The following is a 19,995-nucleotide window of genomic DNA, read 5'->3' as shown; positions in this document are numbered from 1 at the left end:
GGCTGGGTTTAGAAAGAGGTGGTGGGGGGAAGTTTTGCACTTAAAGAAGGGAGCGTGGCGGAGGGTGATGGGGAAAGTCTGGGTTCCTGTGGTTTTGCACCCCAAAAAAGTGGGTGGGAAGTGTTTGCAGGGGTGAAGCCAGGGATGGCATTGTTACCTGTCCCCTCAGCCCTGCTGGGGGGGACCTGAGCTCGCCCCATCACCGTGCTGCCGGGCAGGATTTCACCCTGCAGCCGTGCTGCCCGGTCATTGTGGACCTGGCAGAGGTGGGGTCCGAGCATCCTTCCTCCCCCAGCTCATCCCATCACCGCATCCTCAGCCCCTGGGAAGGGCTTTTTCCGACGAAGGCCACCTCATGCCAGCCACCATCTTGTCTCTTTGTCCCCCTGGGGACTAGCACTGGCTGGAGCAGGGGAAACCAAGGGAGATGTTGAGCCCCACGTGCCTGTTTTTGGCTTCTCCCTTGGTATTTTCTCCCTTGCTTCAGCAGCAGCAGCGTGTGGGAGGGCAGCGTCCGCCAAGAAAGGAGGGGAAGGCAGCAAATAAATAGGGTGACGGCTCGCCATCGTGATGGCTCACAGGAGGTCAGGGTGGCAAGTGCTTGGGATGTGGGCTCAGCCTTGCCCTGCTGAGGCTAAAGTGCTGCTCTCTCTTCTGGGATAAATCCTTTTTTTTTTTTTTTTTTTTCCCCCTCCTCCCACCCCAGCTTTAAATTGGAAAGGCAAATGCTGTGAATTTCTGCTTGGGGCATCCAGCACAGATGTCCCACAGCTCCAAAATGCACTCGCCTAAGCTGGTCTTACCCAGCCCCATTGCTGCTCCCATGGGACCCCCTTTGTACTGGGGGTAACGCTGAGATCTGGGGACAGGGCCCTGGAGCAGCTCCTTCAGGTGATCTCCTCTGTTTCACCGGTCATCTCTCTGCAGGGAACCGGAGCCGGTCTCTGGGTGCCCAGGTTGTGGAGTCTTTGAGGCAGCGATTTAAACGCAGATAAATAAAAGTCCAGCCTGCAGAGTTACGAAGCTGGCCTCTCATCAGGGCTGACTTAACTTATCAGATTAATTCTTATAAAGACTCCTGGAAATGGGTTTTTTTTTTGTCACTTTGCTAAGTGGTTCTGATTATTACAATTTACAATTATTACAGTTTAGGGCATCATTCGAACCATGTTTGAGAAGTCAATGAAAATCTCGAAGATGCAAAATTCCCTCTTGAAAACTGCTCTGTGTTTTTTTGGTTTTAGTTGGAGTTTTTTTGTTTCCCCTCTTTCCTGTCACCTCTGGATTTGGGCTGTGAGGAAGGGGCACCTCAAAACCTTTTCTAGCCAGATGAGTGGTGCTTCACACTTGCCGGCCGTCATTGTGGCTGTAAAAGCAGGCTGGGGTTGCTGCTTACAAATTGCCTGTCCAAATTCCTCCCGAGCAAAAAGTGCGATGGCATTGGTGTCAGGCTACCTGCTGGTCTCCCCTCTCCCCCTTCCTCCCCACCTCTCTTAAAAGAAAGAACATGTAGCACATGGGGTTTTGTTTTTGTAGTCTTGGGTTCCCTTGGTATGTGGAGATGCAAACTTAAGGAGAAGGTACTAAATACCCTCTTTTCATGGTTTGTGATGCCCATGTTACTTTATAAGGTAAATAACCCAAACTATCCAATAAAATTCCAACGCTGTGCATTAATAAAGTAATGGAGATATTTAACGTATGCAGTAAAGCTGCTATTCCAGAGCCCTAGGCCTGCTTTAGTAGCTCTAACAGGAGTGAATAAGATCTTTTCCTGCTTTTATTTATACACATATAATATCAAATATTACTGAGTTTTTGCTTGTTAATGTTAGCCAAAGGGGTTAAGAGAAATAAAAAGGGATTTTGCAAACATATCAGGGGAGAAAGAGCAAAAGTAGGCCCATTAATAAATGAGGGAGCCGAATTCAGCAATGATATTGAAGTGACTAAGTTACTGAGCTGCTTTTAAAATCAGTCTCTGGTAAAATCAGTGGAGACAATTAGGAGACCTTGTCAGATACAATCATAGGCTCCCAAATAGAAAAGCAGCCCATGAGGGAATAGAGAGGCCAAGAGGAATAGGGGGATGAAGCAGTAGAAAGGCTCCTGTTGAGTCTACGTATGTGGTGCTGGGATGTTGTGCTGGCAGGTCGGAGACGTCCCCGCTGCGGGGTGGGAGCTCGCATCTCGCGTAGGACATTGGAGAAATGTGGGTTGGGGTGGGAAAGCCTGGGGCAGGGGGGATGGAGGGGGAAAAATAGGTTGAGCTGGGCAATTTCCATCTGGCTACGTGGTAGGAGCCTCTAGCAAAGGAACGGGGCTGGCACTGGGAGAGAGGTGGTGTTTAATGGCTCCCAGCAATGCACCTGAAGTTAAACATTTGCCCCTGTGATGTCTGAGCTGGAGCACGGCATGGCACGCAGGAGGGCTTGTCATGGGTCTGAGCAGTTCAAGGGAACTTGATGGACGCAACGCTCCATGGCTGGTTTTACCCCGTGCCTCCGGACGTCTCGCTGGAGATATATGCAGCCATAGGTTGAAACGCTGCAGTGAGATGCTGTAAATGAAAGATGTAGGTAAGCAGGCATAGACTGAGTGACGGGGAGCACCGAGCACCCATGCAAGGGTTTGACTGCAGGCTCAGCTTAATTTAGCAGGTCACATCCTCCGTCGTGGGATTGTGCTCAGCGTGGTCCATGCCGCTGTTTACAGCACCCTCCCAGATCATGGTGAGCCTGTTCATTACACGTAGAAAGACACAGAAGCCAAGGAGGAAAGAAATACAGAGAAAGCCTGGGAAGGTCAGCTGTAAGAGGGCAGAAATAAACACGCAACCTGGAAAATGGCAAGTGGATGTAACTGCAACAGAGATCCAGAGGGAAAGAGCTTCTTGCAGAACAGCTGAAGAGCTGGAAGACTTGGAATAAATGTCACCACAGGACTGGAGAGTGCAATGTAAGCACCGGTCAAAATGAGGTTGGTGAGGACCCAGCTCTGAAGCTGGCTGTGGTCACAGAAAGGCTAAACCCCCCTGTTGTGCACGTCTTGTGTAAGTGCAAGATCTGCCTTTTGATATTTTTTGGGGAACAGATGCTGAAGCCACGTGTCAGACAGCCCTGGAGACACTAACCTGTTCTTTCTCTCTTGCTTGTGCTCACAGCACTGTTTTCCAGTGCCCAAGCCTGGGCGCTGCAATGACATTTGAGTGTAAACTCACTGAGAAGGAATTTGGAGAAAAGCACCACAATGACATGGAACCTGAGGGATAAGTGTGGAAGGAGAGGTTAAAAGAGTTAAGGCCCGGGATTCTGCTGGTTGCTTTGCAGGGGTGTCCAGGGTGTGGGAGAACAACTGCAGCCCTGGGTGCAGTCCTCGGTTAAATGATGTGTGGCAGAGACTGTCGTTGTTCCCTATAAAAGAAGGGTGTAAATGCAAGGAAAGAGGCTTGGGGGTACCCAGCCTTTAAAATTTCAAGCTAAGGTGAGAACGATATGATTGAATTGCACAAAGGAGAATGGAGACCGAATAATGGTTAAAAAAAAAACCCAAACGAGCCAGCAGCAAGAAAGCGACTTTCAAACAAAAGGCTGGCAGTGCCAGGTTTGAATTGTTTAAAACACAATTATGCGAAGCTTTCAGATTTAAAGATGTTTTGCAGGAACGTGGTGAAGGGGTAGGTTTGCACCAGCCTCTGCTCATTGCTTGCCCTGAATTCCTTTGGCTAAACTTGTTGGCATTGGAGGAATGGGTTCTCGCGGAGCTCAGCCAGGGCTTGCGTCTCTGCGGAGGGTGGAAAGGCTCCCTTGGAGTTCCCCAGCTCCTCCTCGATGGGAGGCAGGTTGGTTGGTTGGTTTGTTTATTTATTTTGGTGCAGAAGGATGGGGATTTGGGATCTGAGAGTCATTCCTAGCTTGTGGGCTGTTAAGTAAACAGCGAAATCTCTGTTCCTCAGCCCTCCCCGCTCTGTAACGGGGATGATTACCTTCCCCTCCGTACTCTTTGCTCTGTCACCCCAGTGCCTGCTCCAGTGGCTGGGATGGCTCCTGCTCCCCCAGTCGTGTATTAGATTGACCTTCAGGTTAGGAGCTGTGGGAGGGAAAAGCTGAGACAGTGGAGCCCAGATCTCTGTAAAATCCTTGTTCCTACTAACTACCTAAACCCACCTGTTGAAAAGGTTTGAAGGCTGCTGGATAAGCTGCTTCTGAGTGTTGTGTGCTTTATTTGCTACAAAATTTTAAGGAAGGGTGAGGTTGGTGAGGTTTGAAGAGATTCCCCTGGAAATGTAAAACTGTGTAGGGATAATTTCTTGATGACTTTTTTTAATGCCGCTGTGACTAGGAGTCAACAATCCTTAGAAGTCTAACAAGCCAAGCAATCCTTTCTTTGCAGATATGAGACATAATTATGACTTCCCAGGTGGCTGGGGCTGGAGCCGGGGTAGCCGATGCAGGAGTGAGCCCTAGAGAGGTGTTCATAACGTTGGGGAGATGCACCAGTCCCAGATCTGCAGGCTTTTACTGGAGTCTCAGAAGTTGCAACTGCCACACTCAACCCTTCCCTCTGCTCTGTCCCCTCCCTGCTCCTCTTCTTTCTCTTCAGCTATTTATTTAACACATTTTATTATGTGACTTCCCTGCATCCAGGTTTCCTTTCTCTGCTCTGTGCAAACCCTTTTCACTCCCTTAATGTCCCCGAGCTGTATCCTGTGGCCCACAGTCGGTGTTGGCCGTGGTGAGGTTGGCCTCCATGCTGTAGTGCCGACAGCCAGCCTTTGCCTTGCATGTCACTTCTGAGGCTCGGTGTCTTTTTTTTCCCCATCACGTGACTAAAGTTTGTGCGAATCTGTTCTGGTTTAAATCTAAAATATGCATTTGAGAGAGAGGGGGGGAGAGAGGCATGCAGACCTCACCCCTCAAAGCCCAACCCATCCCCACTCCCAGACTCCTTCCAAAATGAAAGGCAAAGAAGAACCTGATCCCTGTTTCTTCCAAGTGTCATGATTTACAACCAGCCTTTTGGGCTGCTCTTTGGTGGCGAGCTGCCCGATGGGGCTAAACTTCTGGAAGATACAAATTTCTATTAGTTTGCACACCTTGCTTCCTCCCCAAAGCCACCAGAACAGCTCACGGAGGAGGGCAGCATGTTGGCCTCCGTGGCACTGCACGTATTTAGTCCCATGTGTGCCCATTTTAGGGGTTGGAAGCATCAACTGCGCCTTGTCTTTGCACGGCTGACCTGCCTCCACTGCCTGCCCGACTGGCGTTGCCTCCTCTTTCTGGATGGCCCCGCATGGTTAACCGGGGAAGCCACCCAGCTCTGTGTGATGACAAATCCCGGACTTGCAGAGCCACTAGCACGTGGCAGAATTTTGCCAGATTTGGCCCCTTTTTCTCTCAGCTGGGACCTGGCTGGATGCATGCGTGCTGGAGGTGTCCCCGAGAGAAAGCGTCCAGCTCCCCTGCAAAGGGGTGCGTAGCTCTTTATGTCTCACTCGAGTTTCCTATTTAAACACCCCACTCTGCCAGAGGACACAAATTCCCTGGGTGGTCCCAAAGGAGCCAGCTGCCCGCTTTCTCCGTGCTGGGGACCCATGCAGGACTCCCACCAGGAGCCCAGCACCTACCCAGCCTGCCACCCCGCACCGCTCCCTGCTCCAGCCCGGGTGAGATGGGAGCTGGCTGGTGAGCCGGGGAAAAAAGAGGCTGCAGCAAAAGATGGAACAAACAGAATTTTTTTTTGCATCTAGAGGGGGAAGCACAGAGCTAAAAATAAAACGGGAAGATCAGTATCTGTCAGGCTGACGGCGGATTGGCTCTTTGGAAATGCATGTAATTACCAGGCTGTAGGTAGACATTTGCATGGAGCGAATAGCAAGCTACTGAGACAAGGTTACGCTTTAACCTTTAAGTCCTGAATCTGCTGGAAAACTAAGACAGAACTGCAGGAAATTAACTTAAATTAATAGAGTTGCTGTGACTGTGCCACATGTTACTTTGGTGCATGTCACTTCACAGCACAGAGTGTCTTGCTGCCCCTGTGCCCTGGCTCCTGGAGGAGGGAGATGCTTTGGAAGCAAGTTTGGCATGCGTGGATTTTCTCCCTCGTTTGGGGATTCAACTTGACTGGGGAGAGGAGCTGTGGCTTTTTGTGGTCCATGCGCCTCCCTTCTTAGCATCCTTAGAGTTGGCAGGCTCCAAAGGGGTTGAAGGAATTTGGGCAAAGGGACTTGTCCTAGTGGATGCTGCGGGGTTGGGTGGTGGTGCAGGTGAAATCCAGCTGTGCTGCTCCATGGCTTCCAGCTGGGAGGGCCAGGGAGGGGATGTGGTCGGGGGGATGGATGTTTTGTTGAGAGCCTAGAGCCTGAGCTCTGTGTGCAGAACTCCACAGGCACTATTCAGTGCTGAAATTGTACGGGTTGGAGCAAAGATGGTCCCTCAGTGCATGTTTGTGGGCGTGCAGTGCCTGGCACTGTGAGTGCAGAACTGGTCTGGTGAAAAACACACCGAGGAACCAAACTCATGCCTGTACACTCCCACTCTGGGCTCCTGTCAATGTTCCTGATGCTCTTGGCCTCCATGCTACCTGCTTACCCCCAGGAGACCTTGCTCTTGCCGCTGCCCATCATCCACTGTAGGGCAGGGGCAGTCAGGGGATGGGTGGTGACGGCAGGAGAGGGACTTCCCACCAGGAGGGGAGACGGAGATGCCATGAGCATGTTTCTCGTTCCCAGCTGGCACAACCACTAGAGCTGCTGCTGCTGTGGGTATGAGCAGCTGAGTCAAGCTGAGGATGGAGAGAAAGCAAGTTGGAAAACATGAAGCTTTGAAGCCCGCGGGGACACCCTGTCTTCTGTTGAACCATGCTGCCTTGAACTATGGGCGTGGTCTGGAGAATCCCAATTTTTCCGGCCTCTTTGCTAGCTATGATCACCAGGCAATGTTTGTTTCCAAAAATGCTGCCTTCTTCCCTCCAGCTTGGGGACAATTTTGTCCACTGTATCAATGCCGTTGCTTGGCTCAAGCTGACTGTGCTTCTGTGCCTTGTAGCAGAAGCCGAAAGTAGAAACAGTGTGGTGGGGCCAGCTGGTGCAGAGCACGACCGCTCACCTCCCCAAAGGGCTAGGCCACCGGGAGCTCAAGCTGCTCCATTGGCTCCCCATCAGCTTCTGAATCCAATTTAAGGCTCTGGCCCTAATCTTCAAAGCAACTAATGGAGGAAGTGCCAATGGCATCAAAGGCTGAATTTTGTTCTGTGAGCAGCACAAGCTGCTCCTCTGAGACAGTCCAGAGCATGAAGGCTGGGATGAAACCTAGGAGAGCAACCTCAGCTGGCTGGGATGTGGCAAGGGTGGCCAGTGGTCAGGGCTCTTGGCCCAGATTCTGGGATTTTGGGGTTGGTACTTTGCTCTGGGTGATGTTGGACTCAGGTTCAGGTGCCTGAAGACCATGAAATCCTCAAACCTGCTGCTTTGAGGAGTTTATACAGAGGGAAGATGGGGCTTTGTCTCTCTGCCTCTAGTGACCCATCTGTGAAACACAGATAAGTGCTGCCTCGCTTCTTGGGGCAGTCAGCGGACAAGCACATTGGAGACTGCGAGACCTGTGCATTTGGTGACAGCTGAGGACGTACTTTAGGCATGAGAGGGAGCAGTCCTCTGGGTGAGGCTGGGAAAATCTACATGGTGCTTGTTGTTAGGGAACAACCCATCCTCTTCTGTGTGCTCTTTTAGCAGATGAAGGGACCTTCATCCTCCAGCCAGGCATCAAATCCAGCAGGTATCTGACCCCCAAAGGCAGCACTGCTAGAGGTTCTGCAAAGCCTGGGGGATGTTGCAGCATCAGCTGTGGAAGGTGCTTGCATGCTCCAGCAATGACCTGCGATAAAACCCACAATCTTTCTGCCTGGCTGTTGGGAGGTGGGGGATCGAATTGTGGTGACCAAGGTGCAAGGCTTGACTCTCCATGTGTTGAGCCCCTTTCATGCCTCTATCTGCTGAAAAAAAAAGAGTTAAAATAGATGTACATCAGCTTAGGGGAAGTTCTGCTTTACGACTTCTCTACAATGAGAGCGTTGCGTAAAAGGGACATGAGGTTCAGATCTGCCATCGTGCTTTGTTCTTAACTCCAGCTGGAGTCACCTGCCTACCTGGACTGAGGCAGCTTCATGCACTGACAGTATCGTTGTCTTGAAGTTGTCCTGGAGTCAGATCTTGGAAAACTTTCCCTGCCCAAAGAGCACCCCACACAACGAGCTCTTTGGAAATCTTGCTTTGATGGTTTCTTCCCCACCTTTTTGGAAATCCCCCTCTTAGATGCCTTCCTGTTTGAACTCATTGTTTTTTTTCCAGCCCTTCAGCCAGCGGTGTTTTTAACTCAGGGTGCAGCCTAGGAAAAAAACTGGAACACTGGGTCTGAACTACAGGCTTCTCCTGTATGCAACATAGACAGACCTTGAAGAAAGCCAGTTGTGCCCAAAATTCAGCCTGTTGTTTTTCCGGCTCTGTCAGTCGGCCTGATAAAAGCTATGGCCTCTCCCTGCAAACTCTGTCTGCCTCTCAAACATGCTCTTTTTTTTGGACGTTGGTTCCTCATCAGTAAGCAGAAAGCAAGAGCCCTTCCCTCGTTACAGCAGAATTTAAGGCAGTCGGATCTTTTGGAGGAGGAGAAGGGAAGTCTGAAACAGTTTTTGGAGAAGGAGGTGCCAGCAGCAGGAATGGCCACCATGTTTCCAGCGTGCCTTTGTCGAGCATGCACGAGGAAAGGTTTGTCGCTGTCGCTTGTCCCTCTGTCGTAACAGGCTGCTTGTTCCCACAGGCTTTACTGTCACTTTGTCACCTCCTTCCAGGGTTCCTGCTTTTGTCGACTTTTTGTGAAATCCTGGGAGAATCGAATTGTCCCTGGAGCCCCAGCCACAAGATAGTGCCCCAGGGCATGGGGGGACAGCGGAGGAGGCTCCTGCTCTGTGCTCTCCATGGCTGCTTGCACGCAGAGGGCTGAACCGCTTGTGGAGCAGCTCCGGAAACACTGCTGTTCACGGCACGCTGCTTTGAAGCACCTTCCAGTTGACTTTCAAATGCCACGCTGTCAACTTGATGTGAGCAATCCCTGTGGTCTGGTGTGCCCATATCTACCTGAACTAGCTTTAAATTAGTCTTGGTAGCAGGGCGTAAAGGACTGGCTGTGTCGGTTAAGACCAGATCTGCAGAGCTCTGTCCCTCTTAGAGGGAGTACACGTAAGCAACGTGCTGAGGATCTTCCCTTCGCGATTGCCCATCTCCACCAACATCCACCGGGAAACCTTCAGAGCAAGGTGCCATACCTGCAACTTTGTGTTTAAATAGCTGTGATGGTTTTATTCTTGGTGGCCATGGCACTTGCTTCCCATAGCCGTCGGGCGCCCGTGGTGCAGTACAGCGCAGCCCTCACCATCCTGCGCAGCGCGTCCTCAGCTTCTTGCCTGGGCTTTGCATTTCCCCACCGTGCGCTGCCCGTGGCCTTACTGCCGCTGCACCAGGCTGTGCTCTAGGTGTACCCGTTGTTAGATCGAGCTAGCTACCAGGATCAAGTGCCACCGCTTTAAACCCGTGCCTCGACAAGCCTGGGAAAGCTGTGAGTGCTGTGGAAGCGCAGCTGGCTTGGTCTGAAGCACCAAGCGCTTGGTCTGGTCTTGTGTTGGGTGTCCTTGCAACTTTGACGCAACGCTACATTTTTGTTTTTGTGGAAGTGAACCAAAAGAACGAGGGGAAGTGCTTACAAACTCATTTTTAATGAAGATCCTGACGTGCGGACAGATCCTTTGTCCAGATACGAATGTATTTATGCTGGTGGCACCTTGCCATTCATACAGCGACTTACACATTTTGTAACGTGATAGCAGCGTATACAAGCGAGGCTGGAGTACAAAAAACTGAGAGATCAGGGTTTGGCCTTTCCTTCCCCTGTTCTTCATGGGGTTGCACTGGCTGATACCAGCTGGGGAGAGGGTGCCTTTATTTTCCTTTGATTTTTTTTAGAGGAACACTAAGCTCCGGTATTCAGTATTGGTTTTACACCCCGGGACCGTTGCGTTAGGGGTGCCTGGTGCACAATGCCTGGCGCGATGAAACCCTGAGCTTCACTACAGTCAAGATGCTGGAAAGAGGATGAAAATCCCAGCTTTCATCTTTTGTCACAAATAGTATCTGAAAGAATTTGTACTATTTTTACTGTTTGTTTTTGTTTCTCCCCTCCCCTTTTAACTATGCACCTTAGCATTTTCTGTGGGCCCTGTCACTGGGATATCTTCTCTTGGACTTTGAAACAGATGACTCAGCTTCACGGTTGTTTAGAATAGTTTTAAGTTATTTTTTTCTATCCAGTCCCATTTTCTATCATCATGCTGCAATTACTGGAGTGCCGGCTCTGCAGGGGAACACTTGCTTCTTTTAAACAAATGGTTTCCTTTGGAATTAAAAAAATAGTTTATGGAAACATTTCTGTGGGTCTTTGATTATTAATTTATTATGAAGGGTCTAATTCTATTTTATAAAAAATACGAAATCTTAATTTTAGAAACCCTAAATTGGGAGGCAACTTTTGAACCGAGGGTTTCTTTAACGTGGACTTTGGTGTGTGCGTGTTTCTTTGAAAATGGCAAATCTGCCTTTTGCTGGCGCTGCGTTATGTGGTTAATCCTGTTGGGCCTGATCCGATCGGACTGGCGCTGGAGCGAACCGAGCAGAGCTGAGTATTGGCATGGGAGAGCCGATCTCCGCAGGGAGGGCAGCGTGGCCCCGGGGCGGTGGGGCTGGCTGACACCCCCTGCCCCAGAGCTGCTGCTCTCTCTGCCTGCCGAAGCCATAGGCTCAGCCCTGGGTTTCAGTGATCCTACCTGTGCTGGGAAGGGCTTTGTCCATTTTTTTTCCACTTAATCAAAAAACTAAAAAAAAAAAAAAAGGAAAAGTGTTTGCTGTCATGTTGGATCCACAAATGTGATTTTTTTCAGCAGCAAATAAGCTGTTGTAACTGCGTCTGGAGACTGCTCAGACCAAGCTGGTTTCCAGCTGGGGTGGTGCAGCTCTGCCCAGGGCATTTTTAGTCCATTCACATGGGTTGAAGTAACACGCGGTTGCTGCTTTTTCAGAGGCGAGGTGTGCTGGTACCTGCTCTGGAGGTGATGTGCCACCTCCTCCTGCTCCGGCTCTTGGGGACTGATGTGCCAGCTGTGCCTTGCATGGGAGAGCAGATCCCAGATCTCTCACAGGGGAGGGATCAGGAGATCGAGAGAAAACAGGCTGAGAAAGGGGCCGGGGAAAGCTAGCACAGCCGGGCTTTCCCTGGGCACCTAAGGCTGTCAGCTGGCTCGTGATGGGCGCAAGCACCCATGCGCAAAGACCTGCCCTTGAGTCGCGGGGAATTCACACCCGTGGACCCGAGAGCAAACCCTCACCCTGAAGGATTTCTCCTCTGCCGCTGTCAATGAGAAACTTTCCTTGCCGCCACGATTTTTAAGTGCTGGAATGGAGGGGCCCAAAGTGCCCGTTCCCTGGGGTGCAGAATAAACCTTGCCAGGCTGTGGCTGTCCCTGGGTCCCCCACGGGACCCTGCCGAGACCATCTGCCAGGGCATGGCTGACCCCGCGTGGAGGGGTACCTCGGGCACTGGGGAGGGCTCCGCGTCGCCTGGGGCTGTGCTGGCTGCTGGGAGCGTTGGTGGCTTTTGGCCAGGGGTGAGGATTGTCCCCTGCCTCCCTGTCGGGCCATGGGAAGGGGAAGAGGAGGGCTGCGTTCCCAGGGATTTTTTAGGGTATTGCTGGGATTTTTTAGGGAGGGAGGGATGCAGCATTTGGATGCTTGGCCTTAGGGTGGATTCCTTTCTCCTGCTGCCTCCTGGCTCTCGAGGAGCTTCTTGGCCATAGTGGGGAAGGGGTTAAGGCTTTCTCGCTGGCCTGGGAGCTGCTGCTGGCTGCCGCGTTCCCCTTCCGGGGCTGCTGGGCTGAGGTTTGCTGGTATGTGTGCAATGCGGCGCCAGCCGGCCGAGAGCACCCAGCCCTCGAGAGCACCCAGCTCTCGCCGGAGCGCTGCGAGAGCCGTCCCAGCACGGCCTCCCCTCCCCTGGCTCGTTCCTTCAGCGCTGAGTGATGGGGCTGGGGATCAGGGACCTGCCGGGAGAGCAAAACGAGGGGCTGGAGGAGACTGGTCAGAAAAGAGCTGAGCTGCAAAGCAGCAGCCTGAGCTCCACCGAGACGCTTGCCCGAGATGCTCTTGCACGGGGGAGCATCTCTGGGCACGTCCTTGTGCCGGCCCAAGGTTTTGTAGCTCATCTGTTCTCACGTCTTTGCCTCTGTGATGCCACGGGCTGGGGATGGGAGGGTGGCAAAGGGCTTTGGCCGCTCCCGTGGGGTTAGACCTGACGGGGAGCTGTATTTCGGGCAGGCTGCTGCTTTCCAGGGCAGGGCAGAGGGTTTAGTGCAGACGCAGGCAGGAGCTGGAAAATTGCAGCAGCAGCAGTAGTATTCAAGCCGAAACATAGCGAGAAGCCTTGGAGGGAGATGCAGACTTTGAGGGAGATGCAGATTGCCTGGAGTTCTCTCTGCAACAAAAATTTATGTCCCTTATATAACTGGGGAAAAGCAAACAAAGAAACTTGTCTCCAAGTGGGAACATGGTGTCACTGGGAGAAATCCCACAGCAAGAGCGAGACCTCCGGTTCACTCTCAGGGTTGTTAGCTCTTTGCCAGAAGGGCAATGTGTTTATTGCTAAATTTTCAGATAAATGACTCCTGGATATTCCTGAAGAATTGTGCATGTGGGTTCCCTAATTTAGGCAAATGGCAGAAATAATTTTTCCACTCTGGAGCTTTTTGAGGTTCAATGGGGCTGCTTCTGACCAGGGCAGGGATTGCTGCTGGCTTTGCCGTGCTCTCCCCACGCTCTCCCACCAGCCAAAACGTTTGCTGTTGCTGAAGGACTGTGCTTTACCTTTGATCTTCATACAGCACTGCCATTGACATTGGCAGGAACCATCTTGCAGACCAAGGCTGTTATATGGTGCTAATTTTGTAGTCTCAGATAACGGAGCCTCTCTAAAAATGTCATTTGGGGCCATTTGCGGGGTGAGTTTGACATCGCTGACTACCTCTGGGACGCGGGTCCTGCGGGAGGACCTAGCACACGTGGGAGGTCGCACGCTGTGTCGCTGGGGAAGCTCATAGACAAGTTTCTCAGCAAAAGAATTTCCATTTTTCTACTGTCTCTTAAACTACTCCAAACTGACAAATAAACTCCTTGGCCCTTGGTTGCTCTGGGCTGTCAGGCTGATGCCAAAATAAGATCAGTCAAAAAGGGAATAAATGGGGGGGGTGTTTTTGGATTATGGCTACACCATAACTTTCTTATTAGCTCAAATTAAGTTAAAAAAGGAAATTGATTTAACCAAGGGAGGCGTTTCGGATGCCAGTGGCAATAGACTTGATTGTGTTTTTTTTTCTTTCTCTGCACATGCAATTATCAAATTAATCTCCTTTGATATGAGCCTAATATCAACACAATCACTTATATATTTATACTTGCCAAATGACAGCTATTCAATAAGTTGTTTTTCTGTTGTTTTGTTGAACTCCGCTTCCTTTTGCCTTCATGTTTCTCTGGCGAGGCAGGGGGCCCGTTTCTGGGTGGAAATCCCCGGGTTCCCTCTAGGAGATTCTCACCACTGCCCTTTCACGGGGGCATTGCTATTGAAAAAATATTCCATCAGAATATAATTAACAGCCCAAAATGTTTCCGAATTGTCGCTTGCTATTGGGAACCGGGCCACTCTTGTGCAGGGCACTGTAGAAACACTCGTGCAGATGAACTAACCCTCCCCAGATCATTTGTGCCTGTAAATCCCCAGCAGCTGAGGCAGAGGGGTGGGATTGAGCGGCGTACAAGCAAGCCAACAGCTCAGCTGGTGCATGTTGCTACTGTAGTCTTACTTTGTTTTTTTTATTTTTTTTCCCCTTTCGTTAAGGGAATAGGGCCTCTGTGATCCAGTCTGTGCATGTGCACATACGTGTCTCTCTTTCTCTCTCTCTCTCCATTTGTTCCCGCCTCCCCCTGTTTTTTACCCAGCGACGAGTTTCAATTACGTTTGGCTGAAGGGTAGAGCTCTCGTATGGTTCCCGCAAGTCTTGTGAAAATGGGTGGGTGGGTAAAGAGGAGAGACTCAAGCGCTCGATAGCTGCATGGGAACTCAACCCTTATGAGACACCAGAGAATCCACATTGGAAAGGCTACTGGGAAGCCCATTTCGTTTGCCTTCCCACCCCGAGACTGCCTTGTTTGGAGAGGCTGGAGGGTGGTAGCGAAGCAGAAGATGGTTAAACGCTGCTTTGCTACCCCGGGCTTGGTGGACCTGGAAGAAGTGATGTTTCTGGGGGTCGGTGGGGAAGGTCTACCAAAAGCCAGGCAGATGCTGGCAGCACGTTCCCCCTTTGTGTCCTTTGGGCTATAGGTGCAAAGGCAGGCGGGGGTGAGTCAGCCACGTAGAAGCAGGCGGTTAGATGAGATCTGGCCATAGCAAGGGATAGCTGGAGAGGGGAGGAGAAGGGAGGCTCCAGACAGCGTTTCCCACAGAAGCAGAAGGGCCAAACCCTGCTGGGCGGTGAGGCTCGGTCAGCAGGAGGTGGTGCCTGCACTAACAGGACGCGATGCTTGAGCGGGAGGTATGTCCAGTTGTCTGTCTGCAGCCTCGGGACCTTCAGGGATGGACAGCTGAGCCTGGCGAGCTCCTGGCTTTCCAGAAGCGACCATTGCAGGGAGAAGCTGGGAGGACAAGATACAAAGCAGCATCCTGCTGATGCATCCTGGTGTCCCTCCCTGCCGGGCCTTTACGCTTTGCTGCGTACCAAGCTTGGAGCGTACCAAGGTGTCCGCACTGGACCCCATCCTCGCTGTTCCTGCCTGGTCCCGGACCTCTCTGCTGCCCACCTTTGCTCTCCACACGCACCTAGTGGTTTTTAGCGCTGTGGTTGGAAAGTGAAACCTGACACAAGTAAATATGTTGACAGCTTGTTTTCAGCTGGCAGGGAATGTAAATTATCTCATTTGAACAAGGCTAACGCAGAATCAAGCCATTGGTCCCAAATATCCCTTATAAGTGCAGATGAGAAATATTCATGGCATCTTCACTCCCAGAATATTGCTTTTATCTTTGTGGTTCCTTGAGTGGCAATATAAAAGTTACTGATTTTGCACTTTTTATGCGTCTGAACCTGCAGACTTTGAAATCAGTAGGTTTGCCTGCGTGATTTGCCTCGTTAGATCCGTACCCTTGCAGACACCTACGAATGATCTACTCCATAAGCTCCACTGTACTTACTTGTTGTCTTGGGTGTAAATCCTATCTTGGGAATGTCCTTAAGCAGGGCATTGGGACAAGTGGAGGTGAGGTCGGGCTGGGGCTTTCCAGGGCAAGGTAGATCCTGACCATGGGTGATGCTTGTATGTGCAATGCTGCTGTGTGTGCAGCCGGCGTGTGGTAGGGTGGATGCGAAGCTCCATGAGGTCAGCAAAGGGACTCCCAAAACCTTTGGACCAAAGCCATTTTGGGGAGTCACGCTCTCCAGGCTCATTGCCTTGCTTTCTGGAGCTTGCCGTTACTGGGCTCACACCCAAGGCCAAAGCGGGACGTGGCACTTAGTACTGACTGTTCAGTTGGTGAAGGTACCGGGACGCAGAGGTTGGGCTTCTTCAGCACATCCAGGTGTCACTTATTTCTTCCGTGGAGCCCAGCTCAGGCTACTTCAGGGAGGTCTCTGTGCTGGCCTCACCTGAAGGCTTGGTCGATGTGAAAATATCTTGCTCCAGCTCAAGCAGGGAGCCACGAGGTTGGCTGGGGATGGGGGTCCCACCAGCTCTCCTCCCCTTGGTGATGGTGGGGAGAGGACCAAGGCACCAGCTTGCCCTGCTGAAACCAGGGCAGGGGCATCAGCTGGAGATGGAAACTCCCACTGGGGTCTCACCCTCCTACGCGACAGCCTTTGCACAGCAGGTCTTTGCGAGCGAAGGCAGAAGGTCAGATTGTCTCGAAACCTTGACCGTGTTTGCAAGCGGACGTCTCTCTGGCTTTGCTTTTCGCTCCGTAACAGGTTTTTCCCTTTAAGAACGCAGAAGATTGATTCCCTTGCAGGGCGCATCGCCGAGGCGAGCCATGTCCAAATGGTTTGCACGTCTGCATTTTTTACTGCTCTCGTTTAATATGTATGCAAATGCAGTCTCTCCTGTCCTCACTCTCTGTGTGGGTTTGCACAGTCAGGAGCACATTCCCATTACCGCTGCCCATCTCCTGCTCCGCTCTGCATTCGAGGAGACTGCCTTTGAAACGCTGATAGATGGAGGTGCAAGGGAAAAAGAGAGAAATGACGGATTTTCATAATTTCTTTGCTGGGGAGGGTGGAGGAGTTGGGAAACCAGAGGAAGGAGGTTTAAATATATGCAAAATTGTTTATTTGGAGAAAGGGGGGGCCTCCAACTCTGAGAGTCAGGGAGCGTTTTTCGTATGCCGTTCCATTTTCAGAGCGTCAGCTCAGAGGATTTTAGCTGGAGGTTAGGGAAAAATCCAAGCACTGGCAATAATCTTGTGATAGCGGAAATACTCAGCTTTTCTCCTGATAAATAGACACGTGTTGTAACTTAAGTCAGGGTTTCAGGCCTGGAAAGCAATGTTGGCTTTTTTTTTTTAATAAATAAGGAGCAAGATGTCCAGAGTTGTTCCCTGCAAAGGGGCAGTACATGGCTGCTGCTACTTTCTTTTCCTTCCTTTTTTAATAGCTCTATTTTTCCAAAGCACTTCAAAACCGACACCTGTGAAACTTGGACACTCATATACCCAGAGCTACGTTTGTATAAGTAAAACGGGAAACTGCGTGCTCCAGCTAAGGCCAAAATGTGGAACCACCTTTGGAAACATGGCCAAAAGTAGGGGAGATTTTCCTATCCCCAGGTGATGGTACTTTTTAAAGTTATGCTGTTTGAAGTTGCATATCTCCAGTGTCTGCATCTGCTCGGGGGTAACGGTGAAGGCTGAGGAGGTCCTTGCTCCTGGTGTGGGAAGCAGGGGATGACACATCCCTTCATCGCCCAGATGACTCTGGAGGGGAAATGGAGGCTCACGCTGCATCCCACCTCCTTCAGTGAAATTTAGGTCCTTTAAATGCCAAAGGGCCAGATTTTCAGGTTAATTTTAGGCACTTCAAGTCGTTCACTATTTTAACCTTAAACACAAAACACTTTTAAAACCTGGCTAGTTTTGCACCCCATTATAGAGTGCCAAAGCCTTAATTTACTGAGCTGCCGTGGCTGGTCGGGGATGCAGGGTGCAGGGCAGGAGGGCTGTGGGGAGCCGGGGGCCATGTGCCCCAGGGCGGGAGGTAGCCACGGGCAGCCTCCTGCTGCTTGTGCCCCCCTGAGCCCGGGGCTCTCCGTGGAGCACGGATAATATTGCTGAAGCCACATCTTTTCCGAACTCTTCCAGCAGTTCATAGACAAAGTTACTTTCCTTTCTAGAAGCCAAAGGGCTTTGCGTGCTGGGAAACCCCCTCTGCTGCGGTACAGACTTGTCAGATGTGTTTACTTTTGCATCTCCTAGTTTTGCAAGAGTGTTTTGTGTCTCTAGTGCTGGATGTTGTGAAACCCCTCTCCACGCGATAGCACGGCTGTGCTCCCGCCTCCACGGAGGGACAGGCAGGAACCACGGCAGCGCACAGACCTTGTGCTGGGGCTCTGGTCCGTAAAAATCAGACCTTGTCTCCGCTTTTGGCACAGAGTTAGAGGGCTCCAGGGGTGACGTTCAAGAAGGGACCTGGTGTTTGGAGGTGCTCAGCTCCTGCGGTGATGTGCAAGAGCTGGTTGCATTCATGCAACAGGCATGGAAAGTCTCGCTGTTCGGGAGATGAGCTCTTATGGGCTGCCTGCTCCTGCCTTTACCTGCCCCGTGCTCCGGGCAAAAGCCTGCCTTTGGCAATCTTGAGACATGCTGTAGCTGCTAGCCGGGGTGGGATCACAGGCTGCCCCGCTCGCTGGGACCACAGCCCACGGTTAGGGCTGTCCGTGATGTGAAGGGCTGTTCCTTCTGCTTCTTTTCTTTCCATCACATTTGGGAGGCTTGTCCTGCCCCTTATCGACAGCCGTGTTGTCGGAGGGAGCAAGCGCAGAGCTGCCGCAAGCAGCTCCAGCTCTGCTGCTCTTGGCTGTCCCTTAGCTCCCCTTGCAATGTGTTTGCCGCGAAGTAAATATCTCACGCTGCCATGTCCTCACTCCGGTGGGTTTGTGTCGCTTGTGATCACAGGCTCCAAACTTCCCCTATTACAGTTGCTTTTTTAACAGTTTCTTTTTATTGGTGAGTAGATTCGTGGAGCCTTTCTACTTCCTTCATCTGTAAATTGTCCTCTACATAACGAAGAAACCGTTCTGACTACGTTTTGATGTGTTTGTCGCCCAACAGATGTCTGGGTGGTTAAAGTGCCCCCTGAGTACAAGTATCCTGTGTTTGCAGGCTCTTTGATAGTTGGTTCAGGAATCTTTTTGTTCTTTCTTTCTCTCCTCTGAGTCCTGGGGGTCTGTAGCAGATGCCTGCCGCAGTCTCTCCTTTGTTTTCTGCTCCTGATATCTGTGCCCACAGTGTTATTCCTCTACCCTCTCCCTTATCAAATTAGATTATCTCCTTCTTGTAAGTACTTTTGACACGTGCGGCCGTGCAAAGGCACGATAAGCACATTGGATTGCGCTGTTAGGTGCCTGCCATTCACGTCTGTGGTTCTCCATTGTACCTTTCCAGGACCTTAGGACCGAGTTGGCGCATTACCTGCCGTAACTAATGGTACCAGCAAAAGCAAGGCTAGCTAGCTCTCTTCCCCGCTTGCAGCCAAGTCCCAACGCCCCGTTCCGGCACTGCCACATCACCCTGCGTGGCAGCCCCGGGCCTGTTTTGTCCTGGTGCTCTGCACCATGTCGCTATGACCCTCGTGTCGTCTCTTTTCCTCTCCGCTGATCTGTGTCTCCAGCATCTCCCCTTGCGTCCTGAACTTGGCTGGTGGCACTTAGGCTTCTTCTCAGTGCTACAGGCTGCTCCTTGCCCGTTCCTTGGCTCCCTGCCTTTCCACTGCCTTTCCTGGTTTCCACGTGTGATCCAGAAAAACCTCTTTGTTATTCTGTCCTTCCTCCCTGTCACAAACCTGTGTTTCTGTTCCATCTTTCATGAAAAGGTCTAAGACTGAAGGTGAAATGTGATAACAGCCTTCAAAAATATGTCAGTGGCTGCTGCAAACAGGATAGGAATAAACGATTCTCTGTGTCCTATGGTGGGTAGGACAAGAAATTATGGGCTTAAACTGTAGCACAAGGGAGACTTAGGTTTGATGTTCAGATATCCTGGGGGTGAAGCACCGGAGGAGGCTGCCGGGGAGTCGCTGGAGGGGCAGGTCAGACGAGCAGCTGTCAGGAGAGGCTGAAGGGGAGTTGAGGGGATAGCGAGGTGATCCAGAAGATCATTTTTCATCCTCTCCAGTCCTCTTACTCCCCTTCCATATGCTGGAAGCCTCCAGTTAGGCAAGGGGCTTTTTGTGGTTTGCTCAGCCAGGCTCGTGCCTTTCTCTCTCCTTGCTTTTTGTCTTTGTTGCAGCAATTCTGGCAAATGCAATTGCAGCGAGCCTGGAAATAGCCACGGCAAGCCTCTCCTCCCAAAACCTTTCCTTTGTGCTTGGTGGCTCTTTTCAAACCTTGTATGGTGGTGAAGGTAATGGCAGCTGCAATCAGAGCACCAGGACGTGCAATAGCGACCGAAACAAACGCTTTGCTGCACCCAGAAGGGTCAAGACCGAGTCTGGGGGCAGCCTTGGAGATGCTGCTCAAGGGCCTCAATGGGAAGCCACCGCTGCCTTTGCAGAGGGCTGTCTCGTGTGCGTGTCAGTGCGTAGGTGGAGATGCGAAGGTGAGGACGGCTCCTGGAAGCGTTATCCCAGCTGGTGGTGCGGGGC

The 19,995-nt window shown here is 51.3% G+C and overlaps 1 protein-coding gene across 8 annotated transcripts in view; it reads left to right on the top strand.

Moving 5' to 3' along the window:
* LOC140661112 (uncharacterized) overlaps positions 1-19,995 on the top strand; it is a 127,050-nt gene that overhangs the window by 37,894 nt on the left and 69,161 nt on the right. The gene's annotated exons all lie outside the window — the stretch shown is intronic.

This window comes from Ciconia boyciana, chromosome 18 (genome assembly GCF_034638445.1).
Source record: "Ciconia boyciana chromosome 18, ASM3463844v1, whole genome shotgun sequence".
NCBI classification, from domain to species: Eukaryota; Metazoa; Chordata; class Aves; order Ciconiiformes; family Ciconiidae; genus Ciconia; species Ciconia boyciana.
This window is presented reverse-complemented; position numbering and strand designations above follow the sequence as displayed.